Here is a 19,834-nt window from a genome sequence, read left to right as displayed (position 1 = left end):
CACGAAGACTGGAGAGGGTAGTGATCTGGTGACACTACCATCACAATTTCTTCATATACTCCAATTAGCGTTGCAGAAAGCTAGTGAAGTCTCTAATCAAGCAACATCATCTGTTGCCGAGGTAAAACCTCAATCAACTATTGTGAAAAAACAATTGCAAGCAAACATCAAAAGACCTGCTTTATATTCTTTAACCATAGCTTGCAGGCCTCCTCCGAGTGTGCAATATGACCTGAACCGCAGATCTATACTAACAATATTTTCAGAGATTCCTGCGCTAGAAGACATTAATTCGGTTGATTTGCAGTTAGTTGAATTTGATAATGAGCACTCACTCTCTTCAGTGAAAGTATGGATCAACTCACGAGTGGTCTTGAACACAATTTGGCTTGCCAAAAGACAACTTTACGATTTAGGATTTATTCTTAACATAAATTCATCGACCGCATCACTTCCAGAAGTTGTTTCACGATCAGATTTAATTGAGAGTAAGTGTGATATGTCAAAAAATCCTGAGTTAAATATAAGGGATTTGACCAAAATGCTTTGTACATGTATCAGAGAGTTTGACATGCACTAACTAAGCCATCTTCCAAAAAAAAAAAAGAATCCTTGGTCACCTTAGTCAGTTGGAACACGAGGGGTCATCGCCATCTCATTAATAGTCCTAATTTGGGCACTATGAACGCCGATATATTAATGATGCAGGAAACATGGCTTGTTGATCTCCCAATCTGGGACAATTATGATTTATATCTTAATCCCGCTCTTAAGAAAAAATTGGGAAGACCGACATCAGGTCTGCTCATTGCAATTAAACAACTTCCTTCATTTTCCTCGGAAAACTGGCTTTCCCCTAATCCCTTTCTACAAGCTGTGAAACTCAAAGCTGGTGGCTCCACTTATGTTTTAATTAACATGTACTGGAACCCAGTTGGTATATCTAATCATGCTTTTATGAAAGACTTGAATAACTTAATGGACTTAATCTATGTTGACAAATCAGTGCCATATGTCATTCTAGCAGGTGACCTCAATTTACATTGTCTGGAACCAACTCATGACAAGTCTAGATTGGCTTTATGGTTGCATTTTGTTGAATCTCGAAGTCTGCAAATGTTGAATGGTACTTTTGTTGACGATATTCCTCCTCACCCCACGTGGCATAGGGGTACGTCCACGGCAATAATTGATTATATATACGTCAATAAGGGCTTAATCAACAATGTGGTCAGTTTTCAAGTCAAAGACACTAACTTAAGCGACCATAACATTCTAATTGCTAATTGGGTCTCGACAGAAATCTTGGAAAGTACATATTCTAAATGCGCAGCTGGACTTCTCTCTATCAATTCAGGCTGCAATAGATTAAGATGGTCTGAAACGTCCTTAAAACGTTTTAATCAATTCTATGCCACGGAACTACATAAAACCCGTGCGGTGAATACCAAAAATGTCGCATACCATAACTTGATGCAATTGTTTCAATCTAATCTATCACACCAGGCAAAGCCTAGTTCAGTACATTTGCATGTGTTTAGTAAGCAAATTCAATCTGCGAAAAAGTCATATCGATCTCATAAGAGACAAATTCTAAAATTACCAATAGAGCAAAGGAATGGCTTACTATTAAAATTGAAAACTAAACACAAGAATTGGATGCGAACCATGAAAGCCACGCTATATCAAAATGACAGTGCATGTATGCTAAGAAATATTGCTGGGCAGAATACTGCCCAAATATGGGCTACCATTAATCAGATTTCAACAGGGCACCAAACAGCATTATTATGTAACAACGTTCCACAACAAGCTTGGGTTACGCACTTCACGCAACTGTACGAGCTCCCGCAAACTTCACTTGGTGGACTAGCCACTGTAGAATCAAACACATTTCTGTTGAAGTTTGACAAAGAAGACATTTCATACTTCATAAAGAAAGCAACCACCTCAAGGGCTCCAGGACCCGATGGCTTGTCCAATTTTACCCTGAAACAATACCCAGATATTTGGACTGACATTCTATGGAATATGTTCAACAACATTAATCTGACACAAACCATTCCGGAAACTTGGACCCATTCCATAATCTTACCAGTCCACAAAAAAGGTGATAGAACTCACCCTGCCAGCTACAGGCCCATAGCATTACTAGATGCACCAAGTAAAATCTTTAATCGCATCGTACTTAGAGATCTTAATGCATGGGCCTCCAATCAACAGAAAAGAGATCCTTTTCAGGCAGGTTTTGTGTCTGGTTTGGGTACTGCCCCTAACATTATCACCTTAAACATGATAAGATCTCATTGTTTCACCCAAAAACAACCTTTATACCTGGCATTCATAGACTTTAGGGTTGCATTCGACTCTATCGATCGTAATCTACTGTATAAAAAACTAGTGCGATATGAATGTCCACCCTCACTTCTTGCAATAATCAAACTTCTACACACAAATACTACTCTCCAGGTTAGGTTGACAACCGAAGGCTCATTATCTGTGCCCATTCACACAGCTCGAGGCCTTAAACAGGGCTGCATATTGGCCTCGTTTCTTTTCAATCAGTTCATTTTAGATCTTGGTGAGTCCTTTTCTGATGTACTAACTGATGCTCCTAAACTGGGCTTGCAATTGGTCCCATGGCTGCTATATGCAGATGATTTGGTTCTCTTGTCGACAACTCCACGAGGGTTGCAAAATCTACTTGATTCTTTATCCACCTATTCCTTAAACGATAATCTTGTTATTAATTTGGAAAAAACTCAAGTAGTGACCTGCTTGCCAAATGTAAAAACAGCTGGTAAAAGAACCTACAAATGGTATTTGCAAAATGTTGAATTGCAGAATGTTTCTGAATACAAGTATTTGGGCATTATAATCTATAATAAAATTTCAGAAAAATCATATGTAGATTCTTTGTCATACAAGCTTCAAACACTAAAATCACAGGCCATCATATTAATGTTCAAATTCGGTAAATTCTCAATTCAGCATATTGTGTCATTTTATCAAGCAAAAGTGGTTCCTATATTATTGTACGGTGCCGAAACTAAACTATTGCATAATCCATCAATGTGGGACATGCTTGAATCTAAATTTTGGAAAGCTCTGTTAAAACTTCCGAACTGCACCCCACTGCCACTCATAAGGTATGAACTTGGTCTGATTTCACTCTATGTGCAATTAGTATGGAAAATGTGTTCCTTCCTACGCAAATGTCTCTTAGGTCTTGAAAACCGCAATGTACTGAGTCCTGTTGCATACTATCTTGTGAACTCTAACCATCTTTTTCCTCGTACTTGGAGAAATTGCGTTTTAAATGCTCTATCTGATGCTTCCATAACATTACATGTACTCTTGTCAAATCCAAATCGAGCAAAGCAAAAATTGTATCAGACAGATTGGATACGCACCAGGGAGAAATGTTCTACTTACAAAGATTTTGACACTCAGTTGTTTGGTCATAAAAAATTTCGGGTGATATCAGATTATTTGCTGAAATTCCCATCACCTCACATAAGGCAACAATATCTGCGTTTCAGGTTTAATTTATATCCGACAACTGAAATCCTGGCTAGGAGGGGTCTGATTACTCATGATCTAAATCATTGTCGATTCTGCCGGAATACAATGTGCTGTGAGACATTGAAACATATAATAGTAGTCTGCCCTGCCTTAGACAAGACAAGAAAGACATTTTTCAGCAAACAATTACAGATATACGTACCTTTGACCGATGACGAAATTTGGTTTAAAATCTTTTCAAGTAACAAGCTGGGACTTAGAATTGCAATTGTGCAATTCCTGGATAATGTGTTGTCGGAAGCCAATTTAGATGAGGATTGATTACAGAACTTCTAGATTTGTTATGAATATAGAAATTCATAACTATTCTTTTTTTTCAATTTTGTTTTATTGGCATTTTCATAATATAACAAAAGGGCGCAGAACATTTTCACAAATTGTGCAAGTAACAGGCCCAAACCCCCCCCCCCCCCCCTCGCCCACCCCAAACACCCCCACCCCCCCCAAAAAAGGAAAAAACCAAAAAACTTAGTCCTCATAGCGCCGTTCTGCTGGGGAGCCACTATGTAAGCTCCGAGAGTCTGGAGCTCCTGGAAGAGCGAGAGCATTAACTATTAGAAATGGCTGAAGAACTACCATCCTCCCCCGGGCCGAGGGCCCTGTCCGCTCCTTGTCCCCCTTGAGGATCAGTGCACATCCCAACCCCATGTCTGCTGTGCCTCGTACCAGTTTGCGTGGAAAGAGCCCAAATTATTGTTCATCATTGCCGTCAGTTTATCCATCAGGTACATGTTTTTTACCTTTTTTAACCAGTTCTCCTTCGATGGGGTCTCCGGGCTCTTCCATTTCTGGGCCAGTGCTACCCTTCCCGCCCTTAGCATTGTCTCCCACATCCTAGGGTATCGGGGAATGTCCGAGTCCTCCGGGGGGAGGCCCAGCAGCATTGTCAGGGGGTTCTGGGGGAGAAGCTCATCAGAAACTTCGGCGATCCAGCCCCTCACCTTCTCCCAGTATGCCTGGGCTTTCGGGCAGTGCCACCACATGTGCCCTCTCGTACCGACCTGGCCACATCCCCTTGGGCATGCGGGGGACACTCCCGTGTACATTTTAGCCAACTTCATTGGTTCTCTGTGCCACCCCTGTAAAATCTTGAAGTTGTGTTCCATGTCTGCCGTGAATAAGTTCCCATGGAAGGCTATTTTAAATATTCTCGCCCAGGCGTCCTCCGAGATCTCATCCCCCGCTAAGTCATTCCAGAACGAGCGGAACCCCCTCCTCTCCCCTAGGTTAACCGTGTTCAGTAGCTTGTACATCCCTGATACCGCACCCTTCCTGGAGGTTGCCGAGTCCAGGAGCTTCTCGAAGGGGGTCAGCTGTCTTTTCAGGTTCTGGCCCCAGGCCTGGTCACATAGAATTCCCTTCAGGCGAATGTATTCAAATATGGAGAGGGACCCCTGACCGAGGGCGTCCCTCAGTTCCTCATATGGCCGGAATTCTCCTTCTCTGAACATCTGCCCCGCCCACTCCATTCCCATGTCTGACCACGACTGGGCGTTGCGGAACCCCCTGCTTCCCAGATTGAGGGGGTGACCCCAAAGAGAGGACATCGGTGATGGCCATGATGTTAGGTGTGCCGTCTGGGGACCCTCCCTCCAGATCGTCCAGAGGACGCCCAGGGTTGGGTGGGTTTTGAGTCTGTTCGGAATAAACTTGCTAGGGGCCCAAAGGAGGTCTCGAATCTTTAGTGGGTGGGCGTCCATGTCCTCCAGGTATGACCAGTAAGTGCCCATCCCCTCTTTCATATGTTCTAGGAGGACGCGTAGTTGGGCTGCCCGGAAATAGAGTTGAAAGTCTGGTAACCCAAACCCTCCCCTCCCTCCTCCCTCGGTAAGGTCAGGACCCTATTGGCAGTTCTCGGGGTCTTACCCTGCCATATGAATTCCCGCACCGCATTCTGGAGGGCTCTGAAGGACCGGTCAGGGACTACAGATGGGAGGGCGGTGAAAAGATATAGAAGTCGCGGGAGAATGTTCATTTTCACAGCCGTCATGCGGCCGTACCAAGACAGAATCATAGACCTCCACCTCCTCAAATCAGCGGTGATTCCTGCCACAACGGGATCATAGTTAGTAGGGGCTAGATTGGTTAAGTCCCGAGTAAGGAGGACTCCCAGGTATCGAATGGAGGCCTTTCCCACCGATATTCCCTCTAGGCTGGCGAGGGCGTCCAAGCCCGGGTCCCGGGTTCTCATAGGGAGCAGGACTGATTTGGACGCGTTGATCTTGAGACCAGAGAAACGCCCGTAGGTAGCCATCAAGGAGAGGAGCGGGGGGAGCGAGGATTTCGGGTCTACTAAGTAAGCCAGAATGTCATCCGCAAACAGGGAGAGCTTAAATTCCACCTCCCCCCTCTTAATCCCCTTAATCTCTGTGTGGGCTCTGACTGCTATGGCTAGAGGTTCCATGGAGAGGATATAGATTAGAGGGGAGAGCGGGCATCCCTGTCTTGTCCCCCGCGACAGGGGGAAGGGCTCCGACAGCCCACCATTGACTTGGACCCTGGCCCTCGGGGCCCTATATAAAGCCGCCACCCATTCCCTGATGTGTGGACCAAAGCCCATTTTTTGGAGGGTAAGTTCCATGAATCTCCACTCCACCCTGTCGAACGCCTTTTCCGAATCTAGAGACAGGACGCTCGCGTCCAGGTCTGACCTCTGGGCATAGTGCATCAGGTCTATGGTCTTCCGGATGTTGTCTGAGCCCTGTCTCCCCCTAATAAATCCTACCTGGTCGCCATGGACCAATTTCGGCAAGACCCCCTCCAACCGTCCCCCAAGCACCTTGGCCAGGATCTTCACGTCAACATTCAACAGGGAGATGGGTCGGTAGGAGGAGCATTCCCTAGGATCCCTGCCGTCCTTGGGGAGCACCACAATAATTGCCTCCATCATGGAGTCCGGAAGAGACCCCCCCTCCAGCACCGCGTTGAACACTTTTACCAAATGGGGGGAGAGGGCCGAGCGGAACCTTTTGTAAAAGTAGACAGAGTACCCGTCCTCGCCCGGGGAAGTGCCCACCTTCATTCCTCCAATCGCACGCTCTACCTCGTTCTCGGTCACCGGGCCCTCCAACCCCTCCGCTATCTCCCTGGTCAGGGCCGGAATCTGGATTGAATTCAGGAACCCCACCATCTCCGCCTCCTCCCCATTGTACTCGGACGAATATAATTTCTCATAATATCGGCGGAAGGCTTCGCCAATGTGGGGTGTGTCGTGGCCTACCTTTCCCACCTCGTCCTTAACCTCTTTCACTAATCGGCTTTTCTGCACCTCCCTCAGTTTCCAAGCCAGAATCCTGTCCGCCCTGTCCCCTTTTTCATAGTACTTTTGTTTGACCAGTTGGAGACTCCTCTCCGTCTTGTGGAGGAGGAGATCCTTCAATTGGAGTCTGTAGTCGTCCAATGCGGTCACCTGCTCGCTGTCTAGGGGAACCGTGGGGAGACCCCCAGGTTGGAGTAGGGCGATTTTCTCCCTGAGGTACCTTTCCTGGCCCTCCCTTTGCCTTTTTTTCTGGGCTCCTATTTTAATCAGGGTTCCCCGTAAGGTTGCCTTAAAGGCGTCCCAGAGGGTATGTGGACCCACCTCCCCGTTGTCATTAAGCTCAAAAAATTCCGTGATGGCCTCGAGGACCTCCTGGGATAGGACTTCGTCCTTTAACAGGGAGTCGTTGCACTTCCATCTCCCTCTGCGTTCGTGTAGACCTCCCCTTGCTATTGTAGCTCGGACCAAGTCGTGATCAGACCAGGGGACGGGGTCTACCCTGTGGCCCGAGACAAATGGACGTAGGGTCTCGTCTACCAGGATGTAGTCTATCCTGGAGAACGACGTGTGGATGGCTGAGTAATATGTAAAGGGGGGGGAGTCTGTTCTAGGGAGGGGGATCGTGTCCAGCAGGCCCAATTCTAGGTTGACTTTTTGGAAGGTGCGCGCCATGATCTCATCCGCAGCCCTAGAGGAATGCGGGCCTGCTCGTTTCCTGTCCAGGGTGGGGTCCAGAACCATATTGAAGTCCCCCCCCACCACCACCGTGCCGTGGATGAAATATTTGATTTTGTCCCCCACCTCCTCCCAGAACTGGGCTTGGCCTTCGTTTGGGGCATAGATGGCCGCTAGGGTCAGTGGGGCCCCCTGCAGGGACCCCCGCACCAGCAGGTAACGGCCCCCCGGGTCTTTCAGCGTGGCTTCTTTCTCGAAGCCCACGTGTTTCGCTACCAGGATGGCTACCCCTCTTTTTTTGCACTTGTGGGATGCACTGTGGACCTCGCCAATTCCCCCTCCCCGCATTTTGGGCTCCTTCCCCTGTGGCCAGTGAGTCTCTTGAACGAAGAGAAAATCCAGGTGTGCCCTTCTAAATTCCCTGCAGAGCAAGGACCTCTTGGTGGGGGTGTTTAACCCACGGACATTAAGTGAGCCCACTCCCAGGGCGGGCAGCCCGTCAGCCATAGTCACTATTTTTCTCTCTCTCGGTCAACTCCTCCCCTACGCTCTTCCCCGTGTGCTCCGTTATTTCGACTCTGTGATCCCCTTTTCCTCCAGCGCCCTCCCCCCGGGTGGGCTTAAAACAAAACCCCAACTGCCCCCCTTCCCCAAACCGTAACTGAACTTCCCCAACACCCGTGGTCCCCCCCACCCCCTGCCCCGGCGTCCAGCCAAATAGTTCTGCCATCGCTGGCTTTTGGCCGAACCACCAGCCTGCCCACCTCGGCCAGGCAATCTGCATTAGAAGCTCATCTCCTTGAGCCCCCTAAGATCTCCTGCGGCTATGACCCCTCTGCGGACCCCACCTACTTGCAGGTCGTAGGGACGTTGATAGTAGTGAATCCTCTGAGTCTGCGTCCCTCCGACCAGGGCACACCGGGGTGCCCCCGTGCTCAGTCCCCGGAGTCGTTACGTTCTCCGTCCTTTGAAGGGGAGGGGGTGTTCATTTTCCTGAATTTCCTCGCGCCGGTGCGCTTTCTCCTCTCGCCAGGCGGGCCAGGGCCTCCGGGTCTCCCGTGCTCTGGCCCCGATGGGACCCTCCGGGGGTTCGTGTCCACTGCGTATTCTTGTATGGCTCCCCTTATGTCCTCTTCCGTGATCAGGGTTGATCTTTGGCCCATGTATTCGAAAGTCAGGGAGAAGGGGTAGCCCCATCTGTAGCGCACTCCCTTTTCCTTAAGCACCTGTGTGAGAGGGCGGCACATCCTACGCCTGGCCAGCGTGTAGGCGGAGAGGTCTTGGTATATCGAGACTTGCACGTTGTTATAAGTGATTTCCCTAGCCTTTCTGGCCTCCTCCAACACCTTCGTCTTCTCTGAGTAGTAGTGAAACCGGACCAGAATCGACCGGGGGGCCCCGGCCCTGCCCCCCACCCTGTGCACTCTGTCAAAAGTTGGCTCGGTTGTCATTTCCTCCGTGAACAGGAGAGTAATGATGTCTCGTACTGCTCGGGTGACGTCCCTCTCCGTTTCCCCCTCTATTTCGGGCACCCCAAAGATTCTGAGGTTGTTCCTCCTCTCCCTGTTTTCGAAATCGTCCATCTGCCGGGCCCTCTCCTCGTCCCTCCTCTCCAGGGCTTCCAACCTCATGCTATATTGTATGTCTTGGACTGCTATGGAGGATTGGTTGGACTCGACCTGTAGGAGCCTGTCCTCAATCTTGTCCACCCTCTGGTCCATTTTTTCAAATTTTTGGGCAATGTAGGAGCGCATGTCCCTTATTTCCTGTAGGATCGAGGCAAAGCCCCTTTCCATTGCCGCCGAGGAGGGGGAAGCTTCCCCCAATTGGGCCATGATTCCTTCGCGGGTTAAGCCTTTGTCACCTCTTTTAACCCCCCGGAAGCGGTATCTCTGCAAGGCTTCCCTCCAGCTCATGTGGTTCTTCCCTGTGTCCTGTCGTCTAGGTCCCCGACGGGGGGCGGGGGGTCCCCTACTGGCCCGTTCTTCCTTGCTTGGGTTGTGCGCTCCACAGGTGACCCAAATGGGGGGGCAAAGTCCGGGGGGGCGGGCACACGCCCCACCTGTTCTCAGGCAGGGGCCTCACACCCTTTTCAAGTGCCTCGTGGTCTTCTGGGGCCTCCTCCGGTCTCCTGGGGTGGGGTGGATCAAGGGGGCCCAACCTTCCAATCCAAATAAGGGGGGGGACGTTGTGGCTCGCTTTGTGAGTCCTGGGGGGGGCACCCCCGGGCGGGCACACGCCCCACCAACTGCTGGCGGGGGCCTCTCACCCTGGTCGCCCCCGCCTCGGGCCTTGTTGTCTCCGGGGTGGGGGGGGGCCTCGTCCACAGACCCCGCCTTTGGTCTTTTTGTTTTTGGGGTTCCGCCCCGCTCGGGGCGCTCACCTGTGGGGGGGCGAGCCCCAGCCCGCCGGGGCTCCCCTTGCTCTGCTGTGCTGTGCTGGGCTCCGGCGCTGGTGACCCCCGAGGGGGAGGGGGGGAAGCTGCCCCACTCCTATCTTTCACTCCCGGGTGGGGGAGGGCTCCGAGTCCCCGGGGGCACCGCTCCAGGCCCCCGGGTGCCGCCTCCTCTGCTGACCTGGTCTACGCTGTCGGGGGGGGGGCCGCCCCGCTCCTTCTCTTCACTTTCGGGGGGGGGTGGATGCCGATTCCCGGGAGCCCTGCTCCGATCCCCCTGATGGTGCCTCCTCGCCGCGCGGGCCGCGCGGGCCGCCCTGGCGCTCTTCGCTCTGGTCTGGGCCGCGGGGGGAGGGGCGGAGAGGGCCGCCCCACTGCCACGTCCCCGAAGTCCCGGGGGCTCGGACCTCGGCCGGGTCGTCCTCCGCACCCTGGGGGGGGTGCTGGTGGGGGGAGTGAGGGTCCGTCGGGCTGGGGTGCCGTGTGCGCCCGGGGTGAGACCGCCCTGCTCGCGGTCCCGAGGCCGCTCCTCTCCTGCTGCGTCTCCCGTTCTGGCGCCACGGGCTTCGTGCTCCGGCTCCCCGGGGAGCTCGCGCTCCGTTCTTTCTCTCGTTGGGGGGCCGGGGGGGCGCCAAGTCAGTCACCCCAGTTGTGCTCGTGGGGGGGTATCGGGGGGGGCTCAATCCCGTGGGATACCCGGGCCTCGGCGGGAGCTATGCACTCAGGCAGCCATTGCCTGTGCGCCCCCTGGTGGCCTCATTCATAACTATTCTAAGGTTTTTTTTTTTTTTTTTTTTTTTTTTTTTTAAATGTTTCATTTGCAATTTTAATTGTATTATTTATATTGTACATTGCAAATTGTCATCATTAGTTCTTAAATATTTGCTACTTTGTTATATTTGAAAGGTTGATTTATCAACCAACCAAATAAAAAAAAAAATTTAAAAAAAAAACATTCCAACACTGCACATCGCTAATACTCACCAGAAGGCTGCTCACTCTTGCGATCCATCGAAGCACCATCACGCGATCGCTGCTCCGGAGCTGCCGCACCTGCCGAACAGAAAAGAAAGCATCAGGTTAGCTGTGCAAAGGGAAAAGGCCTCATTAAAGACATTTCAATCTTATGCAGTGCTAATACTCGCCTGATGGCTGCACTCTCTTGCGGTCCCTCGAGACACCATCATGCGATCGCACTCCAGAGACACTGCACCTGCAGAATAGAAAAGGAACAGCAGGTTAGTTGCTCAGAAGAACAATATCGTATGTTAAGACATTATCGCATTGTGCTAGTGTGGAAACTCACCTTGGAATTTTGCTCACCATTTTCTGAGAGGAGTCACTCTTCATTAGATGCACCAAAGGGGGACCTGCAAAGAAAAAGGCACAGGAGTGAACTTTTGGCAACTTGAACTCTAAAACAATCTATACCAAGGAGTATTGGCACAAAGACATACTCGCTGAGTCATAGTTGTCTGGAACTCTTCAGTAATCTGCAGGATCAGTGAAGAAACTAGATCCTTGAACTGCTACGCACCACTGCATACAGTTGCAGGATGGAGAGTCCGCCATTCATAACACTAAGGTGAGACATAGTAGTGGGGTGCATAAGGAGATCACGGGAGGTGGAAGTTGGTCCTCCTCCTTACGGCTAGTTAACATCTCATTTCAACATTTTAGGCAAATCTTCTTTCGTGATGGAAGGGCAAAACAGAGAGGGCATGTGGAGCCATTCATCACTCCGCTACATGTGATGCTGGTGGAGACAGTTACTGTCCAGCTTCATTTGGCTACCCTGTGGAGACCAGGTGAGTGTAACACCCCTCTCCACATATTACTACAGGTCCCATACATTATTGAGGTATCCCTTCACAAGACAGCAATTTAAGAAGATCCTAAACAAAGCCACAACTTAAGAAGGATACATCCCAAGAGCATGTTGGTGCTTTATCGTACCAGGAGGATTTTCTGTGACCAATTATTCCCCTGCAACTAAAAGGTGGTAGCACGGTAGCACTAAAAATGGGTCTGAAAGGCTATTGTATGCTTTTCTTGCAGCCTGCAACATAGTACCACTAAGCCATCCTACAACAACTGAATAAAGAAGATGTTCGCCATCACAAGAACCAGCCTAGGTAAATAACCATGGTTATAGGTTCTTAGTTCACTAACAAAACTATCCAGAGAATGTCAGATCTTAGCCCACTCTCCCCCCTTTTTCTTTTAACTTGACAGGTTTAAGTCATTTCAACACTACACACTACCCGGATCTGTTGAATAGGAATTGATATGGACTAACTCTCCTGAAGAATGTTCAGTACTTAACACCTTAAGAATAGAAACATGTCGATATCATGACCTTTGAATTGTCACAGAGGCCCAACTAACAGTACAGACAATATCGTGCCTTTTGTGTGCATTGATATTGTGTTTTCAACACTCATTTTGTTCTTGAAAAATGCCAACTTTAGGGTTTGTGAAATTCCTATGGATCTTTTACATGTAAATAAGTGCATCCAATGTGCAATAATTATATGTGTGTAACCAATTGAATGTTGATTTAATTTAATTTTAAAATTGTTTGAACATAATAAAATTGTTTTTACTTTCAAGGACTGTAGTATCACGCCACCCTAGATAGCTTAACCTGTCACAATAGCTCTATTTCAATTATACTAATATTCTACCCTTCCCCGGGAATAGATAGAGTTTGCACTTCAAGAGATATTTGTTTAGTGCAAACCAGGATTCCCCATCTTTTATTAGAGTACTTTCCTTGTCACCACCTTGCTTTCAGCACAATAGATCTTATCATTTGCTCTTCACTTTGTTTCCTAAACCCTTGTTACTGGTTTTCATTCAGATTGTACTTTCAAATAATCCAGGAGTGCCTCTTTACCAGCTTTCTCTGTATTCAAAAATGCACCTTACTTCCATTTCACCCGTACAGTGCTTTCATGTGGTTTCCAACTTTTCCTTCGTTCAGTATGCAGTAAGGTATAAAACACTTTGCAGCTTTTTCTGCAATCACACAACTATCATGAGTTTTCATCCGACCGGCATCTCCTTGTTCCCAAGCTCAGTCCCTGGAGTACCCCAGTGTGACTATTCCCTTTCCATCACTCACTGGTCTCCTGCATCTCCTCTGGGTGCCTTGGGATTTCTCCTGTGCAGCTTTTAGCTCCCCGTTCACTCCTGAACTCCACATAGCCTGCTCAAGCTGCAACATCCTTCTTTCTCTCCTGCAACGCTCGGCCACCCTCCCAACGGCGCCTCTCCAGCTGCTTCATGCCACGGTGCCGCGTTTCATCCTGGCAGCTCTCTTGTCCCAGATAGCTCTCCTGCCCCAGGCAAATCTCTCGTCCAAGACAGATCTATCTTTGCCATTTGCTGGTTTCTCTTTATATACACCTGTAGCCTTTCAAATGGCTGAAGGTGTAAGTCCTTGTTAGGCGGAAACCTGTGCAGTTCCCTCTGGGACCACTGCAAAAGATTTAGGACTACAGGTTTTTGGCAGTAAACCCACTTGGTAGCAGTCTGTACCACACAGATTCACTTGGTAGCTGTGGCTGAGCAGTCAGACTTCCCTCAAGAAGAGTTAGGCAGTATGTAGAGTATACAAAATAGGGCAATTTACACAGTAGAACAAGCAAACACGGACAGAGTTTCGGTGTAAAGATAGATAGGTATTTATTTATAACAACACATCTATGGAAAACACTCTGGCACTAATACAGCAAACAACTTCAATCACAATTACTATAAGTAAATCAATCCCTCTAACAATATTTCGACAAGTCTAGGTTCAACGGCACCACTTATTTGCAGACAGAGGTGAATGCTTTAACCTAGATGGAACTCTAGTATTCGTTAGGATGGGAGAGAAAAGAAGGCAGGTTATGGAATCAACTCGGTACCAACACTTTTACGAACAAATGCAAGGCAAGTAAGGCAGGGTCTACTGTAGATCGTAAAGTTCAGAGGCCAGGCCCACTCGGAGAGAGGCAAGGCGATATGTCCCAAAAAGTATCACAGGGGAAATGCACTTCGAGTCTTTGTCGCTAATTGTTATAGGAAGATTGGACCAGTTCAGAACAGAAAGTTAAGAAAGCTTGGAGGTGACCCAATGGAGAGGCGAGGATTAAGACACCTCACTCTATCCGACACAAGGGAAGCCAGGCGGACACGGTACCTTGTTTGTGGAGAGACAGCTCCGGCGGGGGCAGTTGTTCCTGGTGGTGGATGCAAGTCGGGGCTTTGCCAAGAGAAGAGAGGATCTCGTCGTCGAAGGAAAGTTGAAGATCGTTGCACTACCAGGGAAGAGACCAGCCACGGAGTGCTCCGTCACAAGGCACCACCTTTTGGTCATAATATGGGCTAGTTGCTATCCGGTTGCCGGGGTGCTCTGCACGGGCAATTTGACCACTACGCCCTGGAAGCGAAGAAAAAGCAAAGGGGACTGGTTGTTCCCACCAGTCAGGGGAAGAAGACTCTCGGGCCGGGAGATCTCCTCTGTCGTCGGGAAGTGGTGAGACGGTTCAGCAGGGCTCCACCGGAGGTGTCGTCGTTGCAGGTTGGCTCAGCTTTACCCTCATCGGATTCTTAGGTCCTGTGGCGACTTCTGAAGATCCAGTCCCAAAAGCCCTGCTTTTATGCAGAAAACCCCCATTCATTCAGCCTAGCTGTCAATCAAAACACGCTAAGTGGTGAGCGGGGTGGCTCTCCACTTGGGCCAATCACACCAGAGTGCGACTTGAGTTGGCAAGGCAACGCAGTCCAGGGTGCCTAAACCCCCTCCCACACCCCCTCTGGTACCCAGACAGAATGGCACCACTTTGGAGGGCCTCTGTGTAGAAGCCCGCCAAAAGTGGAACAAAGGGCTCAACCTTTGGTTTAGGAGTCACAGAGACGAACACAGACGCCATTTTAAAAACCGAGTTCTGGCAGAAAATACCAACCGATAGATTTATTTAATATAAATAAACCGGTAGTATGTTAGAGATTAACGAGAAAGAGTATTAACCTCTAACAATGGGAAGAATCCCATAGAGTTATATTCGGGGTCGAATATAACGAGTAGTTTCCACTGCCACCAGCCAAAACTCGACGAGGGAGGACGGGACAGTGCCCCCTCGAATAACAGAACCAGGAGTAATCGAATTACCCCTACTAGTACGTCCACAATAGGATGGTTTGTAGTAGTTCTGTTAGTAAATTTAGGTCTAGTAAAGCCAATGGTGACTTTACATGCCCTGAGAGACAGTAGTCAGTCCCAGGGTATGGAGTCTATGGTGGGGATCCTCTAGGACGCCCCAGTGTTACGGCACGGAGGGTGCGGTGTAACACACATAGTAAAACATATGAGACCCTATGGAGTAAAAGACCCCATAGCCCATAGAACACATTGACATTCAAAGGAATTACACACATTCATGTCCAAGAGTGGGAGAAAAAGAGTCTCACTCTTGGCAGGATGGAAAAAACAAACTCCAGAAATCCAGCCAAGCTGCTGGGGGACTCACTAGGTTAGGAAACTCAGCCTAAACAGAGAATTATCCCCATAACTCGCCCCCCCCAGACTAAGGGACAGGAGGATTTAATCCACTCCTGGATGAATTTCATACCTCTAGTCGATGACATACATCCTAGAGAGACCATCAGCATTTTGGTGGTGACACCCTGACCTGTGCTCAATGGTGAAATCAAACCCTTGCAGGCAGATCGACCATCTCAGTAGTTTTGGGTTTTCCCCTTTCATTTGCATTTACCATCTCAAGGGTTGGTGGTCAGTCTGAATGACAAAAGTAGAACCATACAAGTATGGCCTAAACTTCTTCAGAGCCCACACGATAGCAAAGCATTTTCTTTCGATTGTTGCCCACCTTGTTTCAGGATCCTTCAGCTTGCGGCTGATGAAGCAAACGGGGTGCTCCCTACCTTTCCCATCCAGTTGACTGAGTACGGCACCTATTCCTACATTTGAAGCATCTGTCTGCACAATGAAAGTTTGGCGGTAATCAGGAGCTCTGAGTACTGGGGCTTGGCAAAGAGCCTTTTTCAGGTTTTCAAAAGCCTGATTGCACTCCTCGTTCCATCTAACCTTTTTAGGAAATTTGGTCGAGGAGATGACATTCAGTGGAGAAGCTATGGTCCCATAGTTCTCGATGAAATTCCTGTAATGCCCAGTGAGGCCTAGGAAGGCTCTCACTTGGGTCTGAGTAATAGGTGTTGTCCAATTTTGCACAGCTTTAATCTTACTGAGCAAAGGCCTTATTTCTCCACCTCCTACCTCATCTCCAAGATAGACTACCTTACTCTGTCCAATTTGGCATTTACTCGCCTTTATGGTCAGATTGCCTTGTCCAAGAGCCTGCAAAACATCTCTCAGGTGGGTTACATGTTCTTCCCAGGAATTGCTGAACACTGCTATGTCATCCAAGTATGCCATGCAGAAGTCCTCCATCCCATTCAGAACCTGGTTTACCATGCGTTGAAATGTAGCAGGTGCATTTTTCAATCCGAAAGGCATTACCTTAAACTGGTATAAGCCAACGGGGGTAGAAAATGCAGTTTCCTCCTTGGCATGGTCTGTCAGGGCTATTTGCCAATAGCCTGACGTCAAGTCAAATGTGCTGAGGAACTTGGCTGCGCCAAGTTTATCCACCAACTCATCTGTTCTTGGCACAGGGTGGGCATCAGTCTTGGTGACTGCATTAAGAGCTCTATAATCCACGCAGAATCTAAGTTCTTTAGTTCCGGCCTTTGGTACTAACACAACTGGGCTAGACCATGGACTAGTAGAGGGCTCTATTACCCCGAGATCAGGCATCTTGCTGACCTCAACTTTGATGTGGGTTCGTACGTTTTCTGACATTCGGTATCCTCTGCTTTTGACAGGCAGACAGTCACCAGTGAGTATGTCGTGCTGGCCCCAAGGGGTCAAGCCTGGTGAAAGCGAGAACAGGGAGGCAAACTGATTCAACATAGATTTGCACTCTTCTTGTTGCTCGGATGTCAGATTTGAAGAGAGATTTACTCCTTCAATTTTTTCATCTAAAGGTAAGCCTCTGAGGAGATCCGAAAGAGCTTCACTCTCTTCTTCTTCCTCGGATGATGCTAGAAGCAACGCCCCTACATCAGGTCTTGAGACATACGCTTCGAGTCGGTTGGTGTGGAAGACTGTCGGAGCCTCCTTGGGATTGCCCAAGTCCACCAGATAGTTGACCTCTCTGAGTTTACCCACAACTCTGAAGGTTCCCATCCATTTGTCTTGCAAGGCCCTCTGCCTTGTTGGGATCATAACGAGAACGAGCTGGTCTTGAGCGAACTCAACCATGTTAGCCTTTTGATCATGCCAGTGCTTGACCAATGCTTGTCCAGCTTTCAAGTTATCGCTTGCTTCTGTCATCTTGTGCGACATTCTCCTCCGGAGACCTATCACGTAGTCAGTCCCTCTGACTGGCTTGGGGGAAGGAGCACTCTCCAACCCCTCCTTAATCAGGGCCAATGGACCTCTGACGGGATGACCATAGAGAAGCTCAAAGGGAGAATAACCTACTCCCTCCTGAGGGACTTCTCTATAAGCAAAGAGAAGGCATGGCAGTAGAAGGTCCCACTTTTGTTTAAGGGGTTCTTCTAAAGCACCTATCATGCTCTTCATGGTTCGGTTGAACCGTTCTACCAACCCGTTGGTTTGTGGGTGGTAAGCTGTTGAGAACTTGTAAGTAACTCCACAGGTTTTCCACAGGGCTTTCATGTAGTGGGACATAAAGTTTGACCCCCTGTCAGAGATTACTTCCTTAGGAAACCCGACCCTGGTAAAAATACCAAGGAGGGCCTTAGCCACAGCCGGAGCTGTAACAGTCCTCATAGGAATTGCCTCAGGATACCTAGTAGCATGGTCTACTACAACAAGTATAAACCTGTTGCCTGAGGAGGTTGAAGGATCAAGGGGACCAACAATGTCAATCCCTACTCTCTCAAATGGGACTCCCACGACTGGGAGAGGCACTAAAGGTGCCACATTCTTGGAGCCAACCTTACCAGAGGTCTGGCAGGTGTGGCAGCTCCTGCAGTGTTTTTCTACTTCGGCCCCCATCTTTGGCCAATAAAAGTAGAGAGAGAGCCTTTCCTTAGTCTTCTTGAAACTCAAGTGACCAGTCAAAGGAATCTTGTGGGCTAACTGCAAGAACTGTGGTCTGTTCTCTTGGGGTACTACAAGTCGTTTGTAGTCTCCAGGTGCAGACTCGGTCGGTTCACTGTAGAAGAGGCCATCTTCCCATTGCAACCTGTATTTCCCAGGCTCTTGCCCTTCAGCCTGAGCTTCTGCCTGGTGGTGAAGGCCTTCCAGAGTTGGACATTCTCTCTGTCCCTTACTGAAGTCTGCCCTGCTGGGTCCACCTTCTGCCAGTAAAGACTGCAGCTCAGGATGGTCAACAGGATCCAGATCTCCAATGAGTTCCTGGCCTTCCATTAGCTCTTCCTCAGAGTCTAATTCTACCACACAGGGTTGTACCTCCCTCTCAGCCTCAACTGGAGGTGGAGTTACGGGTGTAACTTTGGACAACCGCGAGGAAGTCCTTTTTGGCTGCACTGAAGTGCTGGCTGCTGGTTTCGGTATAGAAGTCTTAGGTTTCCCTTTCGCTTCTGATTTCTTTGAGACAGCAGCTGACAATTCCAGTGGAGCAGGAGTGATTTCTTTCTTCATCATCTCCTGGGGAGTACCTCGCATGGTTCTCTCCCTTGCAGGTCTGGTTAGCTCCTGTAACCATTTACTAGGAGGTCTGGGGGTATGCGATACAACTCTGAGAGTTTTCCAATCGTTGCCCAACAGAACGCGTCCTGGTACCTCACTCTGTATGCTGACAGGTATCTTCACAGTCATGCCGTTACACTGGATGAGAACTGGTAATTGGGCAAGCATCTGCACAGGCCCTCCAGCTAACTTGGTGAGGCGTTTGGGTGCCTTAGCAACATCCTCAGCCTGAAAAAAAGATTTACCCACCACAGTTATGCTGGCCCCAGTGTCCCTAATTGCAGGAGTCTCCTGACCATTCACCTGGACACTGTCCTTATAATACTCTTTAGTATTATCGGGGATAGAATTATAGACATCTAAATTCTGTTGTTCCCACAACCCCAGAGATACTAAAGAAATGCTGGCTGAGACTCCAATGGGTTCATCGGCCAGCAGTAGAAAGTTTCCACTTGCCATTTGGACTTCCTCCTCTGGAGCGAAGGCTAAGGAGACAAGCTGGACCCCTGAAGGTTTACCCTTACATCTGGGATCTCCTTTCTCATGGTCAGTCGAGCCACAAACAAAGCATTTACTGGATGATTTCTGGAATGGTGGCTTGTTCTGGCCTCCTTCCGGTTTGGCACCAGAAGACACACTATTCTGCTGCGGTTTTCCTTGTGGCTTACACTTCTGGTTTTGTTTGGGGCCCTCTTTGGAATTTGAGTTATTCGAATTCTCTTTTGAGTCTTTTTTAGGCTGTTTTCCCTCATCCTTTTTCTGAGTTGCCCCAGAATCCTTATGAGTAGCCCGGTTGGCAACCCACAAGTCAGCAGCCTTAGCTAGCATCCTGGAATCCAATTCCTTTGAATCAGCCAAGTGCTGTCTGAGCTCAGGAGAACAGGCATCATAAATAGACTCCAACATAAAAAGATTCTTCATACCCTCATAAGTGTTCACTTTGTAACCCTTAATCCATCCCTCTAAGTTTTTCAACCCTTCACTCACCCAGGTAGCCCAAGGGGTACCATCATGCTTTTTGAGGGTTCTAAACCTCTTAAGATACTGGGAAGGGGTCTTCCCGAATCTAGCTATCAAAGCTACATTCACACTTTCGTAATCCTTCTTATCCACCTCCCCCAACTCCATTACCACATCAGTCACAACAGGGGGGAGCCTAGAGAAC

This window comes from Ambystoma mexicanum, chromosome 6q (assembly GCF_040938575.1).
Source record: "Ambystoma mexicanum isolate Mex_15411 chromosome 6q, UKY_AmexF1_1, whole genome shotgun sequence".
In the NCBI taxonomy this organism is placed as follows: Eukaryota; Metazoa; Chordata; class Amphibia; order Caudata; family Ambystomatidae; genus Ambystoma; species Ambystoma mexicanum.
The sequence above is the reverse complement of the archived record's forward strand: the minus strand, read 5'-3'. Positions refer to the sequence as shown.